At 42.9% G+C, this 22,666-nt stretch overlaps 1 protein-coding gene and 1 long non-coding RNA gene across 23 annotated transcripts in view; one reads left to right on the forward strand and one right to left on the reverse strand.

Moving 5' to 3' along the window:
• The window catches only part of RBFOX1 (RNA binding fox-1 homolog 1), a 2,204,510-nt gene that overhangs the window by 53,292 nt on the left and 2,128,552 nt on the right, over positions 1-22,666 (forward strand). The gene's annotated exons all lie outside the window — the stretch shown is intronic.
• LOC309614217 overlaps positions 1-22,666 on the reverse strand; it is a 272,619-nt gene that overhangs the window by 21,817 nt on the left and 228,136 nt on the right. The window lies entirely within an intron of this gene.

Here is a 22,666-nt window from a genome sequence, read left to right on the forward strand (position 1 = left end):
CAGTTTCAGTGCTCGTGATTGGTCTGTTAATATTTTCTGTTTCTTCCTGGTTCAGTGTTGGAAGGTTATACCTTTCTAAGAATTTGTCCATTTTTTCCAGGTTGTCCATTTTATTGGCATAGAGTTGCTTGTAGTAGTCTCTAATGATGCTTTGTATTTCTGTGGTGTCCGTTATAACTTCTCCTTTTTCATTTCTAATTTTATTGATCTGAGTCCTCTCCCTCTTTTTCTTGATGAGTCTGGCTAAAGGTTTATCAATTTTGTTTATCTTCTCAAAGAACCAGGTTTTAGTTTTATTGATCTTTGCTATTGTTTTCTTTGTTTCTATTTCATTTATTTCTGCTCTGATCTTTATGATTTCTTTCCTTCTACTAACTTTGGGTTTTGTTTGTTCTTCTTTGTCTAGTTCCTTTAGGTGTAAGGTTAGATTGTTTATTTGAGATGTGTCTTGTTTCTTGAGGTAGGATTGTATTGTTATAAACTTCCCTTTTAGAACTGCTTTTGCTGCATCCCATAGGTTTTGGATCATTGTGTTTTCTTGTCATTTGTCTCTAGGTATTTTTTGATTTCCTGTTTGATTTTTTCGTTGATCTCTTGGTTATTTAGTAACGTATCATTTAACCTCCATGTATTTATGTTTTTTACGTTTTTTTCCCCTGTAATTGATTTCTAATCTCGTAGCATCGTGGTCAGAAAAGATGCTTGATATGATTTCAATTTTCTTAAATATACCGAAGCTTGATTTGTGACCCAAGTTGTGATCTATCCTGGAGAATGTTCCGTGTGTACTTGAGAAGAAAGTGTAATCTGCTGTTTTGGATGGAATGTCCTATAAATATCAATTAACTCTATCTGGTCTATTGTGTCATTTAAAGCTTGTGTTTCCATATTAATTTTCTGTCTGGATGATCTGTCTATTGGTGTAACTGAGGTGTTAAAGTCCTCCACTATTGTTGTGTTACTGTTGATTTCCTCTTTTATAGCTGTTAGCATTTGCCTTATATATTGAGGTGCTCCTATGTTGGGTGCATATATATTTATAATTGTTATATCTTTTGCTTGGATTGATCCCTTGATCATTATGTAGTGTCCTTCCTTGTCTGTCTTTTTTTTTTTTCAACATCATTATTGGAGTATAATTGCTTTACAATGGTGTGTTAGTTTCTGCTTTATTTTTTTTTAACATCTTTATTGGAGTATAATTGCTTTACAATGGGGTGTTAGTTTCTGCTTTATAACAAAATGAATCAGTTATACATATACATATGTTCCCATATCGCTTCCCTCTTGCATCTCCCTCCCTCCCACCCTCCCTATCCCACCCCTCTAGGTGGTCACAAAGCACCAAGCTGATCTCCCTGTGCTATGTGGCTGCTTCCCACTAGCTGTCTATTTTACATTTGGTAGTGTATATATGTCCATGCCACTGTCTCACTTTGTCACAGCTTACCCTACCCCCTCCCTGTATCCTCAAGTCCATTCTCGAGTAGGTCTACATCTTTATTCCCGTCTTGCCCCTAGGTTTTTCTGACCAATTTTTTTTTCTTTTTTTTAGATTCCATATATATGTGTTAGCATATGGTATTTGTTTTTCTCTTTCTGACTTACTTCACTCTGTATGACAGTCTCTAGGTCCAGCCACCTCGCTACAAATAACTCAGTTTCGTTCCTTTTTACGGCTGAGTAATATTCCATTGTATATATGTGCCACTTCTTCTTTATCCATTCCTCTGTCGATGGACACTTAGGTTGCTTCCATGTCCTGGCTATTGAAAATAGAGCTGCAATGAACATTGTGGTACATGACTCTTTTTGAATTATGGTTTTCTCAGGGTATATGCCCAGTAGTGGGATTGCTGGGTCGTATGGTAGTTCTATTTTTATTTTTTTAAGGAACCTCCATACTGTTCTCCATAGTGCTGTATCAATTTACATTCCCACCAACAGTGCAAGAGGGTTCCCTTTTCTCCACACCCTCTCCAGCATTTATTGTTTGTAGATTTTTTGATGATGGCCATTCTGACCGGTGTGAGATGATATCTCATTGTAGTTTTGATTTGCATTTCTCTAATGATTTATGATGTTGAGCATTCTTTCATGTGTTTGTTGGCAATCTATATGTCTACTTTGGAGAAATGTCTGTTTAGGCCTTCTGCCCATTTTTGGATTGGGTTGTCTGTTTTTTTGATATTGAGTTGCATGAGTTGCTTGTGTGTTTTGGAGATTAATCCTTTGTCAGTTGCTTCATTTGCAAATATTTTCTCCCTTTCTGAGGGTTGTCTTTTCATCTTGTTTATGGTTTCCTTTGCTGTGCAAAAGCTTTGAAGTTTCATTAGGTCCCATTTGTTTATTTTTGTTTTTATTTCCATTTCTCTAGGAGGTGGGTCAAAAAGGATCTTGCTGTGATTTATGTCATAGAGTGTTCTGCCTATGTTTTCCTCTAAGAGTTTGATGGTGTCTGGCCTTACATTTATGTCTTTAATCCATTTTGAGTTTATTTTTGTGTATGGTGTTAGGGACTGTTCTAATTTCATTCTTTTACGTGTAGCTGTCCAGTTTTCCCAGTACCACTTATTGAAGAGGTGGTCTTTTCTCCACTGTATATTCTTGCCTCCTTTATCAAAGATAAGGTGACCATATGTGCGTGGGTTTATCTCTGGGTTTTCTATCCTGTTCCATTGATCTATATTTCTGTTTTTGTGCCAGTACCATACTGTCTTGATTACTGTAGCTTTGTAGTATAGTCTGAAGTCAGGGAGCCTGATTCCTCTAGCTCTGTTTTTCTTTCTGAAGATTGCTTTGGCTATTCGGGGTCTTTTGTGTTTCCATACAAATTGTGAATTTTTTTGTTCTAGTTCTGTGGAAAAGGCCAGTGGTAGTTTGATAGAGATTGCATTGAATCTGTAGATTGCTTTGGGTAGTAGGGTCATTTTCACAATGTTGATTCTTCCAATCCAAGAACATGGTATATCTCTCCATCTGTTTGTATCATCTTTAATTTCTTTCATCAGTGTCTTAATTTTCTGCATACAGGTCTTTTGTCTCCTTAGGTAGGTTTATTCCTAGATATTTTTTTCTTTTTGTTGCAATGGTAAGTGGGAGTGTTTTCTTATTTTCACTTTCAGATTTTTCATCATTAGTGTATAGGAATGCAAGAGATCTCTGTGCATTAATTTTGTATTCTGCTACTTTACCAAATTCATTGATTAGCTCTAGTAGTTTTCTGGTAGCATCTTTAGGATTCTCTATGTATAGTATCATGTCATCTGCAAACAGTGACAGCTTTATTTCTTCTTTTCCAATTTGGGTTCCTTTTATTTCTTTTTCTTCTCTGATTGCTGTGGCTAAAACTTCTAAAACTATGTTGAATAATAGTGGTGAGAGTGGGCAACCTTGTCTTGTTCCTGATCTTAGTGGAAATGGTTTCAGTTTTTCACCATTGAGGACGATGTTGGCTGTGGGTTTGTCATATATGGCTATTATTATGTTGAGGAAAGTTCCCTGTATGCCTACTTTCTGGAGGTTTTTTATCATAAATGGGTGTTGAATTTTGTCAAAAGCTTTCTCTGCATGTATTGAGATGATCTTCCTTGTCTCTGTAACATTCTTTATGTTAAAGTCTATTTTATCTGTTATGAGTATTGCCACTCCAGCTTTCTTTTGATTTCCATTTGCATAGAATATCTTTTTCCATCCCCTCCTTTCAGTCTGTATGTATCCCTAGGTGTGAATTGGCTCTCTTGTAGACAGCATATATATGGGTCTTGTTTTTGTATCCATTCAGTGAGCCTCTGTCTTTTGGTTGGAGCATTTAATCCATTCACGTTTAAGGTAATTATAGATATGTATGTTGCTATTACCATTTTCTTAATTGTTTTGGGCTTGTTATTGTAGGTGTTTTTCTTCTCTTGTGTCTCCTGCCTAGAGAATTTCCTTTAGCATTTGCTGTAGAGCTGGTTTGGTGGTGCTGAATTCTCTTAGCATTTGCTTGTCTTTAAAGCTTTTGATTTCTCTGTGGAATCTGAATGAGATCCCTGCCAGGTAGAGTAATCTTGGTTGTAGGTTCTTCCCTTTCATCTCTTTAAATATATCATGCCAGTCCCTTCTGGCTTATAGAGTTTCTGCTGAGAAATCAGCTGTTAACGTTATGGGAGTTCCCTTGTATGTTATTTGTTGTTTTTCCCTTGTTGGTTTTAATAATTCTTCTTTGTTTTTAATTTTTGTCAATTTGATTACTATGCATCTCAGCATGTTTCTCCTTGGGTTTATCCTGTCTGGGACTCTCTGGGCTTCCTGGACTTGGGTGGCTATTTCCTTTCCCATGTTAAGGAAGTTTTTGACTATAATCTCTTCAAATAATTTCTCAGGTCTTTTCTCTCTCTCTTCTCCTTCTGGGACCCCTATAATGTAAATGTTGGTGCATTTAATGTTGTCCCAGATGTATCTTAAGCTGTCTTCATTTCTTTTCATTCTTTTTACTTTATTCTGTTCCACGGCAGTGAATTCCACTATTCTGTATTACAGGTCACTTATCCGTTCTTCTGCCTCAGTTATTCTGCTGTTGATTCCTTCTACTGTATTTTTCATTTCGGTAATTGTACTGTTCATCTCTGTTTGTTTGTTCTTTAATCCTTCTAGATGTTTGTTCTTCAGTTCTTCTAGGTCTTTGTTAAACATTTCTTGCATCTTCTTGATCTTTGCCTCCATTCTTTTTCCGAGGTCCTGGATTATCTTCACTATCATTATTCTGAATTCTTTTTCTGGAAGGTTGCCTATCTCCACTTCATTTAGTCATTTTTCTGGGGTTTTCTCTTGTTCCTTCATCTTGTATATAGTCCTCTGCCTTTTCATTTTGTCTATCTTTCTGTGAATGTGGTTTTCATTCCACAGGCTGCAGGACTGTAGTTCTTGCTTCTGCTGTCTGCCTTCTGCCTCAGTGCTGTATCTATGGATGTTTCCCTTGACTTCTTTAAAGACCATGTTTTGCTCCATTGATTAGGAAAACAAAGCAGCATTTAGAGCCTGGTGTTGGGATCTCTGAGATTTTATTGAATATTTCTTCTCCATATTTCTTGCCCTTGCAAGAAATTTCTTGTGAAATTCTTCTCTTGTGAAAATAAAGGCTGTAGAAGAAGAAAAGGGAAATCCCATGTCATTGATCCTCCTGGATTTGTCAGTAAATTCCATGCGCTGGGAAGGCAGATACCAGTGGTGCTATCCCCTCATTTTGTGCAATGTGCAGGCACCACTAATCAATCCCAGCCCCTGCCCTGGTCAAATCTTCAGGATCCTCATCAATGCAGCACTCTAGTAAATTGTTGTCAATGAATTGCAGCTGGCATATGAATGGAAATATCTTTGCCTTCCTTACCAGAATTCTTTCCCTTTCACTTTCCTACTCAAGTTAGGTCCCCCCATATCTCTTTAGCCTAGAATTTTCCAAGAAGCACTAATCTGACAAAAGAGTTTTGAAGTCAAATAAGTTTAGGAAATACTACACACTAAGATCATTAAAGGATCTCTATTACTGGAGTGAAGAAATGTGCATAATTTAGTTAACTTAAAAAAAAATAGCCCCTACCAACATCCTAAAAAACATGGAATTTGCTGTCAGAAATGGTGTTCTATTTATTCATCAATTGAAGACATATTTATTATGGTAGCTACTCTGTTAGGTACTATTCCAGGTGATAGGTGCTCTAGAGATAAATAAAACAGAGAAGGTGGATAGTATGTTGCAGGGTTGAGGAGTTTCAACGTCAGCAGGATAGTCAGGGATGAAATGGTGGTACCTGAACATGAAGGAGATGAGGGAGTGAGATGTGTTGATAACCAGAAAAAGACATTCCAGGCAGAGACAGCAGCAGGTGCGAAGGCCCTGAGGTGTGGGCATGTCTGCTGTGTTCAAGAAGAGCAACAGGGCTAGTGTGGCTGCGGTGGAAAGAATAAAGGGTGAGGACTAGATGAGGAGGATTGAAGGGCTGTAGGAGGACTTATAATTGATTGGACTTCCAATTTGGGGTTCAGAATGGTGTAAGGTGGCAGGTGGACAGAGAAATCAATGAAGAGGCTATTAACAGCATAATCCAGGAGAGAGATGATGGTGGCTTAGGCCAGTGGAGATGGTGAGCAGTGGTGAAACTCTGAATGTATTCTGAAGGTAGATTTTGAAGGTGGGATTTCCTGACAGGTTGGTTGTGGAGTGGTGTGATAATAACAGAGGAGTCAAGGATGCCTCCAAGGATTTGGGCCTGAGCAATTAAGGATGGAGTTGTCATTACCTGAGGTAAGGAAGATTTAGGAAGAAATAAGTTTTTTTGGGGGGTGAGGTGGGGTGGGGTGGGGTGAGGGAGCAGATAGCATGGGGAGGATATCAAGAGTTCATTTAGGACATGTTAAGTTTGAGATACCAATTAAACATGGAAGTGGCGGTACTGAGAAGCAGAACGCAGACTCTGGAGTGAAATTGCTATATTACTTTTTAGCTGTGTGACCTTGGACAAATGACTTGGTGTCTCTGTGCCTTACTTTTCTCATCTATAAAATGAGATAATGATAGTCCTTACCTCATAGGGTTATTATGAGGTACAACTTGAGTTAGTATTTGTAGAATGCATAGAACAACGCCTGGCATACAGTTAGTGCTAAGTGCTTGCTGTTGTTGTTGTTACTGTATACACAAATCTGGCTCATGCTCTATCTCTTGGTGATGGGCAGCCATTTAAGTTTCTAAACAGGGAGTTACACTGAAGTTTTAAAAGGATGAGTAAAGAAGATTTAGAACCTTTGCTGATTTGGATACAAGCTCCTACTAGCATTCCAGACACTCCTTTTTGAAAGGGCGGTATTTTGTAGAATTCTGATGATTGGAGATTTATCATAAAAGATTAAGTTGGATACAGGGGTCATTTCCCAGAGAGCATGCCTTTTCTTCGCTGCCCCGCATCACTGAATTCTTTATGCTCTCTTTCTCTATTGTCTGCAGCCTCTGTCTGTCTGTGCTGCTCTCTGCAAGACCTCAAGGTGAAGTATCAGATCACCGACGGGTCAGAACAGCCTTTAGTCTCCTCCATATTCTCTGCTATCATCAGGGTTTGCAAGATAATTTGGTGTAAAGCGAGAAGAATCATTTCTAGAAGCAGCAGCCACTGGGAGTGAGGCTTATTTCACCTCTTCCATGGCTGGCATCTCAGCAAAACTTTGGCAGTCTCAGTTGGCTGGTTGGAGCAGAAATATGAAATTAGTATTTTCACTTCCACTTAAGCTTCTCAGTGAAAAAAAACCATGGCTGTTCCTGGGGCCTGGCAATGGAGTTGGTTAATCGCTTATTAAATTTCAGTTGGATGGTCCTCAGGCTAGTCACTGTCATTACTCTGCTTGCATTTCATGCCTGGCAGGGTTGAGGGTGGCGTTTGACAAATCCCATTTCTGTACTCAGACCAGGAGATTTTTCTGGGCACACAGATGTGCAGACTTTTTCTCTCTTCTCTTGAATCTGTGTCACATCCACCTACCCAGTATCTTCTGGACTCCTGATTCTCTCCCTGCCATCTTCCCCACCACCCACTTAAAAAAAAAAAAATCACAAAAGTAACACATGCTTGTGGTAAGACAAATTAAAACAGCAAAGAAGTTTGTAGAAGAAAAGTGAACTTACTTATGGTGGGACTTACCACCATAGCTCAGAAAATATGTGTATATCTGTGATTCAGTTATTATTAATTCAGATTTCTCCTTATCTCACCCCTTCCTGTGGGGACACCTCACTCCCTCTCCCTCCCCCCCCGCCCCCCCCCCGCCCCCCCATTGATAGTGTGGAGTGTTTTATCCCAGACTTTTTGGTGCATTAACTAACACATACCTGATCTCAGACACAGACGTCTTAAAATACAAGTAATTTTATTTTATTTTCTTCATTTTTCCAAAACAGCTTAATTAAAAAAAGGTGAAGAATCTGAAAAAATTGGGAGGTGGGGGGGAACCCAAAAGAGCATACCATGTGAGTCCACTGGCTCAGTCACAAAGAAACCGTCATCAAAAAAGATATTTAAGTTTAATACAAATTTTATACAAAGAAAATGTGAAAAAATACTTCCATATGCTAAAAGCAATTATGCTTCACAAATAAGGCCAGCTAGGCTATTTTTTTTGACAACTGCCATTCAAAAATGTTCTTTCTCTCCTATTTTCTTCTAATACTCTCTTTTTATTTCTTCTCTAATATGGGTAACTAGCTGGAAACTGTATAGTTTGCATCCTCTTATCAACAATGAAGAGAAAGTAAATGAGACTAAAATGTACAACAGAATGTACTGGAATGATATCGTACAATTAATTTTTCTCATATACATCCATCGCCTTTTTGCTTTGTTCAATGCTTCTTGTCTTATACAACGTACAAAATGGTACTACAGCATACGTAGTGTGATAGCATGGCGGTGTCCTGCTTCCTCTCACACTGTCTTTGAAATACAAGTAATTTTAAATGGTCATTCTTGTGGTTAAAAAAATAAAGTAGTACAAAAAGGTTTATAATGAAAAAAAAATCACTTTCTACCTTGGTTCACTTCCCAGAGGCAATCTTGAATTCTTTTAGCTTCAAACCCCTGGTGGGACTTACCACCATAGCTCAGAAAATATGTGTATATCTGTGATTCAGTTATTATTAATTCAGATTTCTGGCTGTGACAGATGAGATTTAACTTCATTTCCATCCCATATCTCCCCTTCCCTCAACCTTGACAGGTTGTCATTTTTATTATATTTAGTAAAATTAATAAATAGAACTTATATTATTTTGGCTATGTAAATAGTGTTCTTTTCAGAGCAGTACTAAGATGATATTTTATTTCTTTTTTTTTTCTAGAGTTTATAGTTGCTTTTTTTTCTTCCTTTAAACCATTTGCCTTTGTTGTGTCTTAATTTTTTTTTTCAAGATTTTTCTTATATTAAGTGTATGGTCAAAGTGTTTTTTATTTTTCCTGACAACACCTAAGATTCCTGCTGGTCCAGTCTACACTGTACAGCTGTAATCCTGGGATTTCCCTGCTAGATGCTGGGGGTTTCACTGGGCTTGGCATTTTCAGGCTCTCTGGGCTTCCTGAAGGCAGGTTGGTTTCCTCTGTGTCTGATCCCTCTCATTTCTCATGTTGTCTTGGCTGGAGTTTTTTTCCACCCTGCTTCCTGTTCCCACTTGCTCACCATGCTCCAGGGATTTATTAAAATCTGTCTTTAACAGATGATTCCCTCTCTTTCTTTTAATTCTTGCAGGTCTATTGCTTTTAAAATTCCTTCACTGTCATTTTAATGGGTTTTTAGGAGGAGATAAATGCATGTACTTAGCCTGCCATTTTGAACCAGAAGTCTCACTTAAGGTTAAAAAAAAGTCTCTCTCAATTTCTTTCTGTCTGTCTCTCTCTGTATTATTATTTTCACTTAGATATAATCTAGTGATTGATGACACTACTTTCAGACAAAACTAGATAGAACTTAGTGCTTATACTTGATAGTGAATAACATCAGGGTTAATTCACCCTGAAGTTTACCTAGGGGTTCATAATGCTTTGTCATGCTTTATAAGTGTCAAGCCATCTAAATTTTGGTAATGCTTTTCAATGATTATGTATGAGGGGGATGTGATTTTATAAAGTGATGAAACATAAGGAAAGCAATTTTATTAAATTATACCATATAGGCATAGATATGCACAGACGTATAAGACCGCAATTCATCTGATTCCTAAAGACTTTGTTTATCTGCCTGACTTTTTTAGATGTATCATGGACATCTTTCTTTGAGCCATTTTCAAATTCAAACTGGAGCTGGAACTTCTCCTTCTGATACTATGATTTCGAGTGAACTGCTGGTTCCTCTCTGCTTACTTTGAGCAGATAGGGAGCCTGAAAACCAGGCTCCTGTTTTTCTCTTAAGAGTCAGCTTTAATATCACCTCCTCTCCAGAATCTTTCCCAATCTGACCAGGCACGAGCAGCAGAGGATAGAGTTGAAGAAGTGTGGATTTGGGGATTAAGGAGACTTGTGTTAGAATCCCAGCTTCAACATTTTCCAGGGATAGTGAATGTGGTTATGTGATTTAGCATCTGTGAGTCTCTGTTCGCTCACCAGTATAATGAGGGAGAAAACTGTACCTGTCAGTGTCATTTTGGCTGGGTTAGAAATCTGTGGGCAGAGACCACACCCACATACCACTGTAAGCTTAGACTCAATTCTCAATTCATGAGAAACTTGAATAGGAGGGTTGGTGCTCACCTAGGGTGACATTGTCTGTAAATAGCAAGATCCCACTAGACTTGAGAAATTAATTTCTTACTGTGCCATCATCTGTCACTTCTTTTTTAATATCTGGAGTTTGCATTATTATTTTTCCCATACATGAAGATATTTTATTTATATCAAAGAGGCGCCACAGAGCAGTGGGAGAGGATACTTCTCAGTAAATGACCTGGAGTCCACTAGTTATCCATAGGGAAAAAAATTCATCTTGACACATCACACTACAAGCCAAAATCAATTCCAGGTGGATTTTAGATCTAAATGTGAAAGTTTAACATTCTATTCCTAATAGGTAACATAAATATTTTCATGACCTTGGAGTAGACAAAGATTTCTTAGAACAAAGCACACGAACCATAAAGAAAAATTGATAAATTGGGTCTTATTGAAATTAAGAATTTCTGTTCATCAAAAGACACTTTCAAGAGAATAAAAGAGGCAGGCACAGAGAGAGGATAAGCATTGCCATATATTTATCTGACAAAAGACTCATATCTAAGGTATGTAACTTACTAGCAAAAAGTCATTTAGAGAAAGACAGATAATCCACAGGAAAAAAAAATGGGCACAGATTTGACTAGGCATTTTGCAAAAAAGATAACTGAATCATAATAAGTATCAATGAAAAGGTGCTCCACATGGATACTCACTATGAAAATGTAAATTAAACCCACGAAGAGATACCACTACATGTGTACCACAAGGGTTAAAATGGAAAACACTGACAAGAGCAAATGTTGGTGAGGCTGTGGAGCAACTGGAACTGCCATACGTGGCTGTGTTGCTGTTAAAACCACTTTTGTAAACACTTTGGTGGTTTGCGTTATTTTTCAGAAGGAACTCACACAAACTACACCCTTAAGAGGGGATAATTACAGAGACGTTGGCTGCTCCTTGTTATCAATCCAGACACAGTTTCAGCAAGCCCGAATTGTTCACGGGAAAGAGCTCTGAAATTGTTCCCTTTCTAGACTCACATAGTCACGTACCGCAGCACTGTGATACTGGAGCACTGTGTGTCCTCCCCAACAAGCCATGAGCCCTGCAAGGCAGGGACCATATTCTGTTACCTTCTGGATTTCCCAGTGCTTAGGACAGTGTCTGATACCTAGAAGATGCTTAGTAAGTGTTGAGGGGCTACATGAATGAAACCCCGTATGAATTACACAAAGGGTCAGCTTGTTATTTCTTTACATAAAATATCCAGGTAGACTTTACATGGAAAGCAGGTTTAGGGTATTCTGATTCAATATAGGCCATATGTTGTGAGTGGAACTCACTTGGGGTGGGAGAAGGTCTTTGAGGCACATCTCAGAACATACAGGCAGTCATCTTCCAGGACTGTTGAAACGTAGGATGGATTTTCTCCCAATGGGGAAGACCTGGCTTAAATTATAGATGAGATGGGATGAATTAGATTCATTGAGGGGGCTCTGGGGCCCAGGGAGAGATGCGTCATCCTTTACAGGGGCTGACACCGAGCTTCAGGGAGTGGCCCACGTGGACAGGCCGAGACCTGTTGAACCTCATAAGATCCCTTGGACAGAGAAAACCAGATGCAAGCACAGAACAGGGAGGCACAAGGGCAGACGCTACAAGTTGCAGGTTGGATTTGCCACCTTGCTGCTTGTCACACGGGTGGCTGTGTTTAGCCTGCTCCAGCTCGAGGAGCTGCAGGCATTCACATGTTTAGTGACGTTTAATGACATTTCCCCAGGCGTGTCAGGGAGCAAGGCCCAGTGAGGTGACGGCATGCTTCCATTTGTGCTGGGTGCCCAGCTGTTGCTTTCCGTAAGCTGTTTAATTTTGTCTTTACAGCCACCCTGAAAGATAGATACCGTTGTCCTGCTTTAGAAATGAGGGGACGAAGGCCCAGCAGCGATGCTAACTGCTTGGAGTTGTGCACAGCCGAGAGCTGTGATTTGAACGCGGGCCTGTTGCTCCATCCACTGCAATGTGTGTGTGTGGGGGTGCTCCCCGTCCCTGCAGTCCTCTGGGGAGGCCCCCAGTGTGGCAGTGGATGAGGGAGCAAGGACCAGGCGACAAGGCTGCCCTGGGTGTGGCTGTCCCCACAGTGCTGTGACTCAGCATTAGTGCCATTCTTTATTTTGGGGAGATTAGGCTGGAAACAAGTCTCGGTCGGGCTCATCTTCTTCACCAGGCCCCTTTCCTGCAGAACCAAGAGGGTTGTCTAAGCGTGGGCTTCTTATTCTGTGGTCCATGGGTTCCAACATCGATGCGTGGGTGGGTATGAGAGATGGGGGTGGGTGGTGATGGTCTGAACTCCCCTGGAATGTTTCCTTTCTCTGGGTAAGGTTATAGCTCCCATCAGATTCTCAAGAGGGAGGGATCCACCAGCACTACTAGTTACATAAATCACCTGTTGTTCATGGTGCACTTTACTGGTTTTCTCTCAAACCCTCCTGGTGATCTGGTGAGGTGTGTGCCATGTTCTCCCTACTTACGTGCAAGGACACAGTGGCCTGGAGAGAGAGGTGAGGTCACTTGGCCGAGGTCACGCAGCTGGTACTGAATAGAGCTGGCGTCCAAAGGACTCTGACTTCAGGACACGTGTCCCACTGACCCAAGAGGAAACCAGCCCTCGGGTGGATACATCACTGTTGTTTGCTAGGGAAATGTGGGTGCTGCAGCTCAGGGTGCTCCCAAAGGGAATGCGGGGAGGTGGGGCAGTGGAGCCCCCACCCCATGGCACGGGTGGGCTTTGGCTTTGGAGCAGCTGTGAGTGGTCGCTCTCCCATCTCCTGGGGCATCTGGAGAGAGGAAGCGTCAGGGCGGACCTCTCCATGAGGCACAGCAGGCACAGGGCTCTGAAAATGTTCTAATTTCTTTTAAAATCGGATGGAAAATAAAGAATTTTTAGGTAGAAGAAAAAATTTAAATATATGATAGTGATATATTCATCTTTATACCAACAAGGTAAAAAATACATACATACATATATATATGTATATGTATATATATATAATTTTTTTATGGAGGAAAGGAGCCCATGAAGGCAAAAGTGCCCAGGCCCACGACAGCAGTCATGATGTGCCCCTGGAAAGGGCAGCGTGGGTCTCTGTGAGATGCCCTCCCTCATGCCAGCCGTTCCGAGGAGCCGGCCAGTTTGCATCAGAAGCTGGTTTATCTGCCTGGGAAATTTATTTGGATTCTTGAGCCTCATGAATCATGATGGAACCATTTGGAAAATGTGTAAAATGAGAAGTACGGATAACAGCTGTGTGCAGTGTTTGGGGGCTGATGGGGCAAACGGGCCTGATGTGTGGAGCGGGAGACCCTGGCTATGAACTCTCAATGCGGCCCATCTTCTGCGGAGGGAGGGAGGAGGCTGCCCGTCTGTCCGGGTGAAATGTCTCAAGTCAGAATTAGTATTTCCACGTTTAATTCCACCGTTATTGTCCCTAGGCCACATCATCATCACTGGTGATTAAATGGAGACAGAGGGAGGTGCTTGGAATTCCTATCTGCCAGGATCTAAGTAAACAGTGTTAAAAGTACTGCTGTGATTTTTCTCAGTTCCCAGCAGTGGAAATGACTGGAGTTTCTTGGAGCAGCTCCCGGGGAGTGGTCTCTGTGTAGGTGGGCTCGGAGCTGCCTCTGCAGGTGTTTGGGGCCGGGGTGACTTCCCTCCGTTTCAGGGGCCAGGCAGTGTCAGGGGACAAGAGTCCCAATTATGTCCGACATGTGTTTAGCAGGGATCATTGGTTAAGTGCAGTGAGTGCTTTTGCAGGAAATTATTTGAGCCCTTTTACATTTGCGTTGCTGATGAATGTGTTCTGGAAGAGCACCAAGGAGGAAACTGTGTGAGTTGCAGTCCTGCACTGTTTCTTTCGGTAGATGGAGGTGGGGGGAACTTCTGTCTTTCTCCTGAGACCACCTAGGTGGTCACACTGGTTATCCAGCCCTCTATGCTTTCACATCATCTAGAACAGGGGTCCCCAACCCCCAGGCTGTGGACCACTACTGGTCCACAGCCTGTTAGGAACCGGGCCACACAGCAGGAGGTGAGTGGCTGGCGAGCGAGCGAAGCTTCATCTGCCTCTCTGCATCCCCCCCACCTATTGCTCACATTACCGCCTGAGCCATCACCCCCCACCCCCACCCCGTGGAAAAATTGTCTTCCATGAAACCTGTCCCTGGTGGCAAAAAAGTTGGGGACCGCTGATCTAGAAACTTCAGAAGCACCTGAAGCCAGAGTACAAAGTTAACTCGTCATAAATGCTTATGCACCTGAATTTGGAGAGTCACCTGTTAGTGGATAAAGTGGGATTTTGTGACAGATGCCACCTGGCCCCTGTGGTATCAAGTCCCTTCCTCTTTAGGTTCTCCCTCCTCTAGCCATGAGAGATCTCATCTGCCCCACCCTTCCCCTTGCTCTCTCTGCTCCAGCCATACTGGCTATGGCTCCTAGATTGAACCACACTCCTGGACCTCAGGGCCTTTGCATGTGCTGCTCTTTGCCAGACATGCTGTTTCTACCCAGGCAAATCCTATTCATTCTTTGAATCTCAAATCAATGGTAACTTCCTCAAGGACACTTTTTCTCCCTCTCTCCTCTTTGTCAGTTACCATATCGCTTTTTCCATTTATTTTAAACTTAAAAAAAATTGTGATAAGATATATGTACCATGAAACTTGCCATTTAGGGACTTTCCTGGTGGCACAGTGGTTAAGAATCCGCCTGCCAATGCAGGGGACACGGGTTCGATCCCTGGTCCAGGAAGATCCCACATGCCGCGGAGCAACTAAGCCCGTGAGCCATAACTACTGAGCCCACGCACCACAACTGCTGAAGCCTCTGAGCCCTAGAGCCTGTGCTGCACAACTAGAGAAGCCACCGCAATGAGAAGCCCATGCACCGCAGCAAAGAGTAGCCCCTGCTTGCCACAACTAGAGAAAGTCTGCGTGCAGCAACAAAGACCCAACGCAGCCAAAAATAAATAAATAAATAAATAAATAAATAAATAAATAAATAAATTGCCATTTAAACCATTTTTGAGTATAAAGTAGCATTAAGTATTGGAATGGCCAAAAAGTTCGTTCGGGTTTTTCTAGGAAAAACCCGGAAGAACTTTTTGGCCAAGCCAGGACATTCATGCTGTTGTGCAACCGTCACCGCTATTTATTTCCAAAATGATTTTCATCATCCTAAATAGAAACTCTGTGCCCATTAAGCAATAACTCCCCTTCCCTTCCTCCCCGCAGTGCTCTGTAACCTCTATTCTACTTTCTGTCTGCAAATATTGCTTTTTAAGACGCAGGAGAGGGCTGGTCTGTGAAGGCAGCCCTGGGCCTTCAACACTGATAAAAAAGAGCAGAGTCATGTTCTGGAAAATTCACGTGGATATCCGTAGGTCTGGATTCCAGCTAAGACACTTTAACTAGGTTATTTCCTCCTACTGATATTAAATCTGGCCAGCGCTCCTGAATTGGGCCTCAGGTTTTCCCACTCAGGGTAAGCAATCCTGCCTGCTCCCTTCACTCTGTGGATTGGTGGGAATTATTTAGTTGGAATTTGTGTTGATTTAAGCCAAAAAGTAGACTTTATCATACAGAGACTGAGAGTCCTCATTGTGGTGGACAGAATTCCGAGATGGTCCCTCAAGATTCCTGCCCCTGCTGTACATGCACCTTTTCCTAGTTATTCACACACCAATCCAGCCACTGCAGTAAAGGGATTTTGCAGATTAAGGTCCCAAGTCAGTTGACCTTAAGATAGGGAGATTATCCAGCTGGGCCTGATCTACATGAACCCTTCAAAAGCAGAGAGTTTTCTCTGGTTGCAGATGGGCATGTCAGAGATTTGAAGCGTAAGAAGGACTGGACCCCCTGTTGCTGGAGGTGGCCACATGGCAAGGAATACGAGTGCCTTGTAGGAACTGAGAGTGGCCCCTGGATGGCCCTCAACAAGGAATTTTGTGCCCAGGAGGAAAAGGAAGTGGGATTTGGTGAGCACATGACAGTGTTCTCTCTGCCAGAGGTGTGCACAGGGCTTCTGGGGGCGCAGAGGAAAGTCATTCCAGGGTTCAGAGAAAGGATCTGGAGGAGGTGGTGCCTGAACTGTGTCTTGAAGGGTAGGTAAGACTTAATGAGCTAAATTTGAGTTGGGGATGTCATTTAGGCAAAGGCATCTAGTGGGAAGCGCATTGGTGTGGATGAGGAGCTGCCAGTATTTACGCAGAGCAGGAGCAATTGTGCTGAGCAAGTTTAGTGCTTTGCAGGAGTTTACAAAAAGCCCAGAATAGAAAGCGGTAGGTCCAAGAACAAGGCCCTCCAAAGACTACTTTCTTTTTCTTAGAAGTCTTTTAGAGGGCTCGAGAGTCTCCATAAAACTCATCACATCTGACAGACACCAGATCTGCCATACTTTTTGCTGCATAGTCTGTGAAATGTGTCTTGAGAGAGAGAGAGGGAGGTGCCCCAACATGCCTTTGCTCTGAATCTATCTAGAGAGGATGGAGAAATGATGTTTCTGGGCAGGTATAGTCATGGCTCTTTTTGTGTAACTGTCAGGAAGTGGCTTGGAGTCTGCAGGGGGGTGGTCCTGGCCTCTGTCCACATTGGGACTGCAGCCTGATGCCCCAAGCTTTGGATAAAGGGGGCTGGGGGCTCCAAGTAGTCACCAGGAAGCCCCGGGCATGATGGGGCTCTGGGATGTGTATGTACAGCCGAGCCCACGGTTTCATTATTCTCCCTGGTGCTGCTCCAGTGGCTGCCCTGTCTCTGGCTTATCACTATGGCTCCAGGGGCCTTCCATCTGTGGGCAGAGGTTTTGATTTTCAGATGCTGCTGCTGCTTCTGGTCCTGTGTCTTGGGTCACAGAGAAACTGTACTTAACTTGTGTATATCCAATCACTGGGGACTGGATGCATTTTGACTAGACGCAGTTTCTCGACAATTGGGGTCGCATCATCCTTGTTGTGGGCCCTGTCCTGTGCACTGTAGGACACTGAGCAGCATTCCTGGCCCCTACCCACTAGATGCCTGTAACACCCCCGGCCAAAAAGGTCTCCAGACATTGCCAGAGTCCCAGGGTGGGGAGGGGTGGGGTGGGGGGCGCAAAATCGCCACTGGTTGATAATCACTGGGTTAAAATCATGAGAAACAGAGATCATATTTTAATTCAAGCCACTAGGTTCTGGGGTGGTTCGTTATTCTGCAATAGATAACAGCAGTGGTGGTTATCACAGTCCCTCCTCCAGCCCCACCTGGGACTCCCGGTGGCGGTTTGGGTAAACGGAAATCTGGATCACTGGCAACAGGAGAGAATCTGCATGATGTGCTGCTTTTGCAATTCTGTGTGATGACCAGTCAGCGGGGAGGGTTCTGGGCCTGACTTCACCCAGGGTGACTGCATTGTTAAGCTTCCTTACACTGATGCTAATCACTAATTGCCCACTGAGTGCCCTGTGTCCAGCCACCCTGCTAAGCTTTTTGTAGGCTTTCTCTGGTTTCACCTTTATACCTACCATCTGCTGTGGGCCCTGGATTATTCCCATTTTACAGATGAAGACACTGAGGCTTAGAAAGGTGAAGCACGTTGCCCACGACCTCAGAACATAAATGGGGCCTGAACTCCGGCACGTCTGATTCTGAAGCTCAGGCTCTTCACTATATTTTCCAGGTCTGGTTGTGCTCTTAACACAGAGCATTTGGGTTCTTTCCAGCTCTGGGAGCTTCTGAGAAAAAGCATAATAAAAACATAAGCAGAAGCAGTAGAAAAAGCCCTGGAAGGGTAGATGGTTGAAGGAGTCTCTCAGGTAGCCCATCAGGTACAACTGTAACTCAACCGAGTGTGCACTGCTGCTGGGGACAGCAGAGCTGGACAAGCTTGCATGTGTGTGTGCACACTTGCGGGTTGGGAGTAGGTGAGCCTTTTCGTCTGGTGCTGGGTTGGGCTCCCTGGGAGGTGGGGGGTGTGGGGGAGCTCACTTTCAGCTTCTAGGCTGTTTCTCTCCATGGCACCACTCCTGTCTTGGGAGGCATCTTTTATGCCCCCAGTGAGGCTAGTCTGCCAGGCAGCTTGAACTGAGCCGTCCCTATCAAGCAGAGAGGTTCCCAGTGCGTCAGAAATGCTCTTGCTCAATCGCTTTTGTTCTCTTAGAGCTTATGTGCAACGGGACACTTGAGCGTCCAGATCTTCCCCATCCTTCACGGATCAGCTCAGATCCTGTGGCGCCCATGACACCTCGTCCAACTGTTTCACTTATTAGCTCTGTGACCTTGGGTGAATCATTTTTTTTCCTCTGACACTCAGTTTATGATCTGAGAAATGAAGATAATAATAGCGCCTGCCTCATTTTATTTATTTTGCAGGTTAGTTTAAACAATGCATGTGGAATACTTAGAGTAGGAATCACATTCCCATGGTAGTGTGTTTCATTTTAAAATTAATGCACACTAAAATTTACTTTTTGGGGGGGGGTGTATGGCTCTGTGTAATTTAACACATGTATAGATTCATGTATCCACGACCACAGTCAGGATACAGGACATCTACATCACGCCCCAAACTTCCTTGTGCTACCCCTTTGCAGCCACACCCAACACCACAGCCCTGACCTCTGACAACCACTGATCTTTCTGTCCTGGTAGTTTTGACTTTTGGGGAATACCCTATGAATGAAATCATACAGTATGTAACCCTTTTCAGGCTACCTTCTTTCATAAGCATAACACCTTTGAGAGGCACACGAGCTGTTGAATATATCAATAGTTTCTTCTTATTGCTGAGTCATATTCCATTGTATGGATGTGCCACAGTTTGTTTAACCATTCACCCAATGAAAGTCATTTGAGTTTGTTTCCAATCTTTGGCAATTATGCATAAAGTTGCTGTAAACATTCATGTTCAGGTTCCTATATAAACTTAAGTTTTCATTTCTCTAGGGTAATACCCATGAGTGGAATGGCTAGGTCCCATTGTAAGTGCCTATTTAACTTTATGAGAGATGCCAAACTGTTTTCCAGAGTGGCTGCATCATTTTACATTCCCATCAGCAATGTACAAGAGTTCCAGCTGCTTTGCGTCTTTGCCAACACTTGGTATTGTCAGTATTTATTATTTTAGCCATTCTAATAGGTGTGGTATAGCATCTCTGAACCCCTTTAACCATTTTTATTTTCCAAGACTCACTCGCTCCTGGCACTGGGCCCCCTGGGTCCTGGGGTATTTTAAATTCAGAGAGAGAGAATGTGACTAGCAGAGTCTCAAGGTGTATACGCCCCGGCATAGACATGGGAAGCAGGTCATTCTCCCACCCGGCAGACTCAGAGAGGCTTACACAAAGGTTTTATCAGCACCGAAAATAACAAAATAATTTTCCAAGTCCCTTCCGAGCACTTTAAGCCCCATCCACACACTTGAGGATAGGGAGAAGTTACAGGAATTCGGGAGGACAACGTTTCTGTTACATCTATTTGTTCAATAAGGACTTTCCCCATCCTCTGGCATTCCAAATCGGTGGTGACCGGACAGACCCCCTGATGTCCAGGCCCTCCATCCCCATTCTGGACCTTATATCACAGAGAATGGAAGGCAGACGGCCCTCACTTTTCCTAGCTAGGTTTCAGAGGGCTGTGACTCCTCTGACATCTGTAGGAATGTTTGTTTAGCAGAGGTAATCCATCTCTATTAAACAGAGAAATGTTTTGAAGCAGTCTGTTAATTCAAAGCCAGGCAGCCTTGATGACGATGATGTCTGGCAGCAAGTGGGGGAGGGAAATACAAGAAAGTTTTCTGCCTGTTAGGCACTGTCTGCTAATTCCATTTTAATATCAGACATCCAAATGATTAATATTATATCTCAGCAGAAAGCATAGCATGGACTCAGATATTAATTAATTCATTCATCTAGTAATATCGAGCGAGTACTATGTACCAGGCACTGTGCTAGGAACTGGGGATGCAGTCGTGAACAAACTCAAAAATCCCTGCCTTGTAGGGCAGATATTCTGATGCAGGGAGACCTTGATTGCTGAAGTATATTAGAAAGCGATTAGTGCTATGGGAAAAGCATTAGAAGAGGGCAAGGAGTCAGAAATACTGGGGATGGGGACCTGATCTTGGAGAAGAACGTTTACTGTACCTTATGAAAGAACTGGGAACAGCAGATTCTGAGTAGTTGAATAAATTTTCATCCAGAGATTCTGAAAGTCTTGGTTAAGGACCCCCTGCATCAAAATGTCCTGGGACTCGTGATGTAAGCAAGATCCTGCACCAATGCTAATCGGATCCTGCCCCAGGCCCTGCCCTAGCCTGCAGAATCTGCATCCTTGGGCGGGGTGGGGCCTGGGGGACTGGGGGAATCTGCATGTCCCATAGCTTCCTGCGTGATTCTGAAGCACCCTAAAGTTTGAGGAAGTTTGAGGACCACTCTCTTAAGAATCCAAGTTTAAAATAGGACATAAGCTTTCAGTCCCAGGAAATGATCAGAATCGTCTCAAGCTGGGTCCAATTAAAAGAGCATTCACTGGTTTAATTCAAGTCTTGACACTGCCTGGCTTTGAAACACGCAAATGTTAATGTCGCAGCTGCCACCGCTTAATTTTAGCCCTCAGAAATACCCTGGCCTTCTCAATCGGTTCCTGGGACCCTGATAGGCAAACACCCTATCCCGACCTCCCCACTCTAATAAGGGGCCCAAGCCTCCTAACTTTGGAAACAGCAGAGCTGCATCCCCCTACCCAAATCCCTGGTCTCAGCTGTGAGCTGCCCTACTTTGCAAAACGAGAGTCTCTTAACTCACTAAACCAAAATGAAGATGAAATCCAAGAAAATAATTTTCTTCCTAGCACCCCTCATAAAGCCACCAGCAGCCTCATCCATAGCTAAAACTTCTCATAAGCTGCTGTGGTCTGTGGTTGGGAATGGTTGGAAGTAAAGCTTAGGAATGGTGTCATCCTTCCTTGGGTTTATATCTTTCTGATTGTGGTTGTTTCTAAGAATGAGGAGAACCCTAGGGGAGGGGGAGAGAGATTTCAGGAAAGTTGAAGGCCCTGCGTGGGGACCAGAAAGTTCTAAAGCAAACATAGCCCCGTGTTGGTTAGGAGTCAGGCACCAGGACCAGTGGTGGCTAAATCTCAGGCTAAATCAAAGCCGTTTGGGCCTGTTATGGGCTGAATTTGTCTCCCCCCCACCTCCCCAATTTATATGTAGAAGCTCCAACTCCTGAGGCAGGGCCCGAATATGATTGTATTTGGAGACAGGGCCTTTATTTTATTTCATGTTTTTTATTGGGGTATAGTTGCTTTACAATGTTGTGTTAGTTTCTGCTGTACAGTGAAGTGGATCAACTGTATGCATACATATATCCCCTCTTTTTTGGATTTCCTTCCCATTTAGGTCACCACAGAGCATTAAGTAGAGTTCCCTGTGCTATACAGCAGGTTCTCATTAGTTATCTATTTTATACTAATTAGTGTATATATGTCAATTCCAATCTCCCAATTCATCCTGCCCCCCCTTTCCCCTCTTGGTGTCCATATGTTTGTTCTCTACGTCTGTGTTTCTATTTCTGCCTTGCAAACAGGTTCATCTGTACCATTTTTCTAGATTCCACATATATGCATTAATATATGATATTTGTTTTTCTCTTTCTGACTTACTTCACTCTGTATGACAGTCTCTAGGTCCATCCACGAGAGACAGGGCCTTTAAAGAGGTAATTAATTTAAAACCAGGCTGTTAGGGTGGGCCCTAATCCAATCCTACTGGTGTCATAGTAAGAAGAGGAAATTTGGACACAACAGGGGACACCAGGGATGCACGCAGAGGAAAGACCATGTGAGGACGCAGCGAGAGGTGGTTGTCTGCAAGCCAAGGAGAGAGGTCTTATCGTAAACCAACCCTGCTGACACCCTGATCTTGAACTTCCAGGTTCCAGAATGTGAGAAAGTAAATTTCTGTTATTTAAGCCCCCAGTCTGTGATGTTTTGTTATGGCAGCCCTAGCAAACTAATACAGTGCCCTCAAGGAAAATTGTCTTGACGGTAAAGAATTGCTAATGCCCACACACAGACCACAGAACTTTTTCTAGGCAATTTTATTTAGTCAAACACAATTTTTGAGGTCCGTCAAGCCCCAGCTCTGCACATGGCAGATATAATATGGAAATGTCCAGCCCTGCTTAGTCCTGACTGGTCCCAGGCTTGTGCTGAGATGCCAACTGGCCACTTAAGCCTATCCCCTGGCCACAGCTGATTGGCCCAAGAGTGGCCACCAAATTCAAGCTGGGCCAATCAGATTCCCACATCCAGGAATCAGAGGGGGAGATGTGAAATCCACATGGAGATGAGACCATGTGACCCCAGAGAGAGAAAGTGAGGCTATGCCTTGATTCCAGGTCCCACCC

Source organism: Balaenoptera borealis (assembly GCF_965194805.1).
Source record: "Balaenoptera borealis genome assembly, chromosome: 16".
In the NCBI taxonomy this organism is placed as follows: Eukaryota; Metazoa; Chordata; class Mammalia; order Artiodactyla; family Balaenopteridae; genus Balaenoptera; species Balaenoptera borealis.